This window comes from Somniosus microcephalus, unplaced genomic scaffold (genome assembly GCF_052327205.1).
Source record: "Somniosus microcephalus isolate GS21.2 unplaced genomic scaffold, FLI_Smic_1.0 unresolved_chr2, whole genome shotgun sequence".
In the NCBI taxonomy this organism is placed as follows: Eukaryota; Metazoa; Chordata; class Chondrichthyes; order Squaliformes; family Somniosidae; genus Somniosus; species Somniosus microcephalus.
Genome location: NW_028225180.1, coordinates 23154861 through 23161846, shown reverse-complemented (window position 1 = coordinate 23161846; position 6986 = coordinate 23154861).

Here is a 6986-nt window from a genome sequence, read left to right as displayed (position 1 = left end):
TGAAGATGGAATTGGACACTGGATCGGCATTGACGGTCATGAATAAGCAAGATTACAAAAGGTTATTCCCACATATTCCCCTACGGGATACGGAGATTGTATTGAAAACATACACGGGGCGAAGAGTATACCCCATCGGGAAGATAGAGGTAAAGGTGGTCCACAAGGGCAAAGAAAGCCGAGGAATGGACTTATATGTGCTACCTGAGGGAGGTCCACCACTACTGGGACGGGAGTGGATTAGGAAAATAAATATGGACTGGCATTCCTTAAAAGCAATAACGGTAGATTCCGGTACAAAAGATGTCAAACCTAAACGATTGTCCAGAATATTGGACGATGCTAAAGAGGTGTTCCAACAGGGACTGGGAACACTGAGAGGAATTACGGCAAACATCAAGGTTGAAGAACATGCAAACCCGAACTTTTTTAAAGCCAGACCGGTACCTTATGCGATATGACCTGCTGTGGAAGCTGAGCTGGAAGGGCTAGAATGTTCAGGAGTACTGTCTAAGGTAGACTGGAGTGAGTGGGCCACGCCCATTGTCCCCGTCATGAAGCGTTCATCGAGCAACAAGCCGGGGGAACCGGGGAAGGTTCGCATCTGTGGAGATTTCAAGATCACTGTTAATCCGGTGCTTCACACGGTGCAGTATCCGCTTCTGCGGATTGAGGATATCTTCGCTTCGTTGTCTGGTGGGAAACACTTCAGCAAGATAGACCTGGCGCAGGTGTACTTACAGATGGAAGTTGAGGAAGAGTCACGCCAGTATCTCACGATCAACACACATAGAGGCTTGTACCGGTATAATAGACTGGTTTTTGGAGTGGCATCAGCTCCAGCAATTTGGCAGAGGGCCATGGAGCAGGTATTACAGGGAATTCCAGGCACACAATGTTACCTGGACGATATTCTGATTACAGGAGATGATGACGAGGAACACCTTGCAAATTTGGAACTGATGCTCACCAGATTGAAAGAATATGGACTTCGAGTTAATCGCCAGAAATGTGAATTCTTTCAGAAGCGGATCTCGTACTGTGGTCATGTCATTGACCAGGAGGGGCTTCATAATTCTCCTGACAAGATCGAAGCTGTTGTGAAGGCTCCCGCTCCGGATAATGTATCCCAGTTGAGGTCGTTCCCATGGTTGATTAACTATTACCATAAGTTTCTGCCAAATTTATCCACGGTGCTGCACCCGCTGAATGCTCTTTTGCAGAAGGGAGTACCATGGAAGTGGAGCGAGGACAGTAAGAGGGCCTTTCGCAAAAGCAAGGCATTGATCACTGTGGTGTATGTAACCTGTTACACCTTAAGAGAACTTAAGCCTGGTCCACCTTAAGAAAGGTACTACTTTCTTTGGCTGCTGTATACGTAATACCGGTGGTGACCACACCGGTATATAAGCACAGTGTAATAATATTGTATTCAGTATAGTCCGACCTCCAACCAGTAAAGACCTGTTGAATTTACACTTGTGGTCTGTGTAGTAATTCTCACTACAACACACAGACTTAACAATCACCTCAGAGGAAGTGTTGGCTCACTTCAACCCAACGCTGCCTATTCGTTTGGCTTGTGATGCTTCTCCATATGGTATTGGGGCAGTACTCTCACACAAGTTGCCAAATGGCCTGGAGAGGCCAGTTGCGTTCGCATCCAGATCATTGACCTCCGCTGAGCGCAACTATGCTCAGATAGATAGGGAGGCTCTCAGCCTTGTGTGGGGAGTAAAGAAGTTTAATCATTACCTGCAGGGCCAAAAGTTTACGCTTCTGACAGACCACCAGCCGTTGGTATCCATTTTTAACCCTAAGAAGGGTGTTTCGGTGATGACAGCACAGAGACTCCAGAGATGGTCCCTTTTCCTAGGGGCACATCAATATCAGATCGAATTCAAAGGTACAAAGCTGCATTGTAATGCTGATGGGCTGTCGTGCCTGCCACTACCTACAGAGGAGGAGGCACCGACGGTTGACCCTGTTGAGTTATTTCACTCGACCATCATCGAATGTTTACCAGTCACCAATGCAAGTATTGAAAGAGAAACCAGGAACGACCCGACACTGTCCCGGGTCTACGAAGTGACAGTGAAGGGATGGCCAGCACATGGTGATCCACTGTTACCGGCATTCTCAGCAAGACAAGAACAGCTGTCCGTCTGTCAAGGAACATTGATGTATGGAACAAGGGTGATTATTCCTCCTAAGTTAAGAGAGAGAGTTCTAAAGGAACTGCATGAAGGTCATCTGGAGGGAGTCAAGATGTAAAGCCTTGCTAGGGCTTATGTGTGGTGGCCGGGTATCGACCAACAGATAGAGGATCTGACGAAAAGCTGCTCAGGGTGCCAAAAAGTGCAAAATGCACCTCCGATTGCACCGCTGCATCCATGGGAATGGCCTTCAACCCCATGGCAACGTGTACATATTGACTTTGCTGGTCCTTTCATGGACTCCATGTTTTTAATTGTGGTGGACGCACATTCTAAATGGCCAGAAGTGATTAAGATGACTACCACTACCTCGGAAAAGACGATCGCGGTGCTAAGAACGATATTTGCAAGAAATGGATTGCCAGAACAAATATGTTCAGACAACGGACCGCAGTTCGTGTCAGAAGAATTCCAGAAATTCATGAAGAAGAATGGGGTGAAACATTATACCTCTGCCCCATATCATCCGGCTACAAACGGGTTGGCCGAGAGATTTGTACAAACGTTCAAAAAAGCAATAAAGGCCATGAGCGAAGATCAGATTCCACTACAACACAAGGTGGACAAATTCCTACTGGCATATCGAAACGCCACTCATGCAGTGACAAACCAAAGTCCTGCCATGATGTTCTATAACAGGAGGTTGCGGTCCAGGTTGGACTTGTTAAAACCAAATATGCGGAGGGAAGTTGAAAACAAACAGTTCCAGCATATAAATAACAAGACCACTCGGAGTTTCGAAATAGGACAACCAGTGTTAGCCCGGGACTATAAAAACGAGAAATGGCAATCTTGAACAATTCGGGCCAGACAAGGACCCCTGATGTACACGGTAGATATTGGTGAAAATGTAATACGGCGTCATGCTGACCAACTGGTAGAATCGAGAACAAGGGTCGAACCCAGGGTTACGGCAGTGACAACCGTGGAAGAATTTAGTGGACCTGAAGCATCTACCTCAGAAGTGAATGTACCTGAGGATGATGTCCAATCCATAAGAGATCAACAAGATGAGTCACACCAGCAACGAGAATCAGAGACCCCTGAAAGGCGTTATCCAACTTGAATCAGGAGGCCCCCTCAGAGACTGAATCTTTGAACTGTTTTGCATGAAGTTGTATAGATATATATCTATATGTTATTATGTTATGTTAAATGGGGATATAACTGTTAAGCTAAAAAGGGAGGATTGTGGTGTTTGTAACCTGTTCCACCTTAAGAGAACTACCTTAAGAGATGTACTACTTTTTCTTGGCTGCTGTATACTTTAGTACCGGTGGTGACCACACCGGTATATAAACGTTGTGTAGGGATTTGCTGGGCAGTTCAGCCCTGACCTCCGAATAGTAAAGACCTGTTAAAGTTATTCTTGTGGTCTGTGTCCAGTGATTTATAATAAGCATAACTGGGACACACAGACTTAACAGTAAGGAAGAGAGAAACAGGCAAAAAGGGGGAGTACAGGGGAATTGAATGGAAGGAGAGGGAGAGGTGGAGATTGGGAAGGGAGAGAGAGCCTGTTCTGGTGTTGGTCTCGGAGCTGTTTCATACGTAAAAGTAAACATGCTGCGAATTAACAAATTTGCACAGAGCACCAGGGAGATTTGAACTCACGCCCCCTGAGTTTACAAGACCAGTGCTCTAACCCCTGAGCTATGGAGCCACCTGCATTGGATTGATTCTCACTCCAGTTAGTGCTGTGCGTTTGAAGAATGAGGCAGGGCGCAGTTCACCACTCAGATTGTGTCCTATCCCCCGATACCTGCCTCAGGCTCTTCAATAGTCACCTCTCAACAACAATAGAGCAACGTTCACGTACTAAAACGTCCCAAGGCAACTCAGTTACACTCTCAATAGCAAAATACTGCAGATGCTGGAAATGCGAAATAACAACAGAAAAGGATGGAAAAACTGAGCAGGCCAGGCAACATCCTTGGAGAGAAATTATAGAGTCAACGTTTCGGGTCGGCACTGAACACAGGGCTCACACAGAACACAAGGCCCGCACTGAACACAGGGCCCGCACTGAACACAGGGCCCCCACTGAACACAGGGCCTGCACTGAACAAAGGGCACTCACTGAACACAGAGCTCGCACTGAACACAAGGCCTGCACTGAACAAAGGGGCCGTAATGAACACAAGGCCCGCACTGAACACAGGGCCCACACTGAACACAGGGACCGCACTGATCACAGGGCCCGCACTGAAGACAGGGCCTGCACTGAAGACAGGGCCCGTACTGAACACAGGGCCCGCAGTGAACACAGGTCCCGCACTGAACACAGGACCCGCACTGAACACAGGACCCGCACTGAACACAGGGGCCGTACTGAACACAGGGCCCGCAGTGAACACAGGGCCCCCACTGAACACATGGCCCGCACTAAACACAGGGCCCTCACTGAACACAGGGCCCGCACTGAACACAGGGCCCTCACTGAACACAGAGCTCGCACTGAACACAAGGTCCGTACTGAACACTGGGCCCGCAGTGAACACTGGGCCAACATGGAACACCGGGTCCGCACTGAAAACCGGTCCCGCACTGAACACAGGGCCTAGACTGAGCGCAGGGCCCGCACTGAACACAGGGCCCACACTGAACAAAGGGCCTGCACTGAACACAGGGCCCGCACTGAACACAGGGCCCGCACTGAACACAGGGCCCGCACTGAAAACAGGGCCCGCACTGAACACAGGGCCCGCAATGAACACAGGGCCCGCATTGAACACAGGGCCAGCGCTGAACACAGGGCCAGCGCTGAACACAGGGCCCGCACTGAACACAGGGCCTGCACTGAACACAGGGCCCGCAGTGAACACAGGGCCCGCAGTGAACACAGGGCCTGCACTGAACCCAGGGCACGCACTGAACACAGGGCCCGCACTGAACACAGGGCCCTCACCGATAACAGGGCCCTCACTGAACACAGGGCCTAGACTGAACACGGGGCACTCACTGAACACAGGGCCCGCAGTGAACAGAGGGCCCACACTGAACAGAGGGCCCACACTGAACAGAGGGCCCACACTGAACAGAGGGCCCACACTGAACAGAGGGCCCGCACTGAACACAGGGCCCGCACTGAGCACAGGGCCCGCACTGAACACAGGGTCCGCACTGAACACAGGGCCCGCACTGAACACAGGGCCCGCACTGAACACAGGGCCCGCACTGAACACAGAGCCCCCTTTCTCTCCCCCTCTCCCTCCCCTTCTCTCTCTCTCTCTCCCCTCACTCTCTCTCTCCCCTCTCTCTCACTCATTCTCTCTCTAACCCCCCCTCCCACTCTCTCTCTGTCACTCTCTCTCTCTCCCCCTCTCTGTCTCTCCCCTTCTCTCTCTCACCCCCCTTGCTCTCGCTCCCCCTCTCCCTCTATCCCCTGTAAAGTCCGCTCCTCAATAATACACAGACTTCGGGAGAACAGTTTAACAGGTCCTTTACTGAACAAGAGGCAGCTTGAAACTGAAACTACAGAAGCTTGCTAGGGCCATTTATACAAGGGTGGTCACTGCCGGTACTGCAGCCTAAGACCAGTTATTCCCTTAAAGGTACATACACAACAATTCCTCCCCTTTTAGATAAACAGTACATAACATTCATTTAACAACTAAATAATAACTAATTACAATTACAATTTTCTCTGTAATATATACATCAACTGAAATTGTCATTTATAAGTTCAGTCTTTGAGGAGGCTTCCTGATCCAGACTGGATAGCGCCTTCCTCGAGTATCCTGTTCTGGCGGTGGAGTCAATTCTGGCTCATTGTCATTGGTTGGTTCGTCAGCTTCCAATACCCCGGCTTCTGAGGTAGACACAATCTGTACTTCGGGCTCATTACCAGGTACACATGCTTGTGGTACAGGTTTGGCTTGTTCCTGTGACTCTGGAATCTGGTGAGCATGGCATCTCAGGATGCTCTCTCCAACGTCCACTGTCTACGTTAGTGGTCCCTGCTGTGTGCATATCGTGCCTGGCTGCCATTTTTCTGTTCGGTAGTCACGGGCCAAGACTGGTTGCCCTATCTTGAAGCTCCTGGTTGGCTTCTCATTTATGTGCTGGAACTGCTTATCCTCAACATCTCGTCTTATGTTTGGTTTGAGCAAATCCAAGCGACATCTTAGTCTCCGGTTGAAAAACAGTACGGCTGGAGTTTGGTTGGTTACTGCATGTGTCGCATTCCGGTAAGCAAACAGGAAGTTATCCACCTTGTGTTACAGTGGTATGTCGTAAAACAAACCTCTCAGCCAATCCATTTGTGGCTGGATGATATGGGGCAGATGTGTAATGTTTCACCCCATTATTCTTCAGGAACCTCTGGAAATCCTCAGACACAAACTGTGGGCCATTGTCGGAACAGATCTGTTCTGGCAAAACATTCCTGGCGAAGATGGTCCTCAGGACTGCAATAGTTTTCTCTGTGGTGGTGGAGGACATTTTAATGACCTCTGGCCATTTCGAATGGGCGTCAACAGCGATTAGAAACATTGAGTCCATAAATGGACCAGCGAAATCAATGTGTACCCGTTGCCATGGAGATGAGGGCTACTCCCATGGATGTAGCGGGGCCTGTGGTGGAGCGTTTTGGACCTTCTGGCATCCTGTGCATCTCTTGGTCATATCCTCGATTTCTTTATCGATTCCCGGCCACCACACAAACGCCCTGGCTAGGCTTTTCATTTTTACCCCTCCCAGATGACCCTCGTGAAGCTCATTGAGCACTCTATCTCTCAACTTGGGTGGAATTACCACTCGGGATCCACA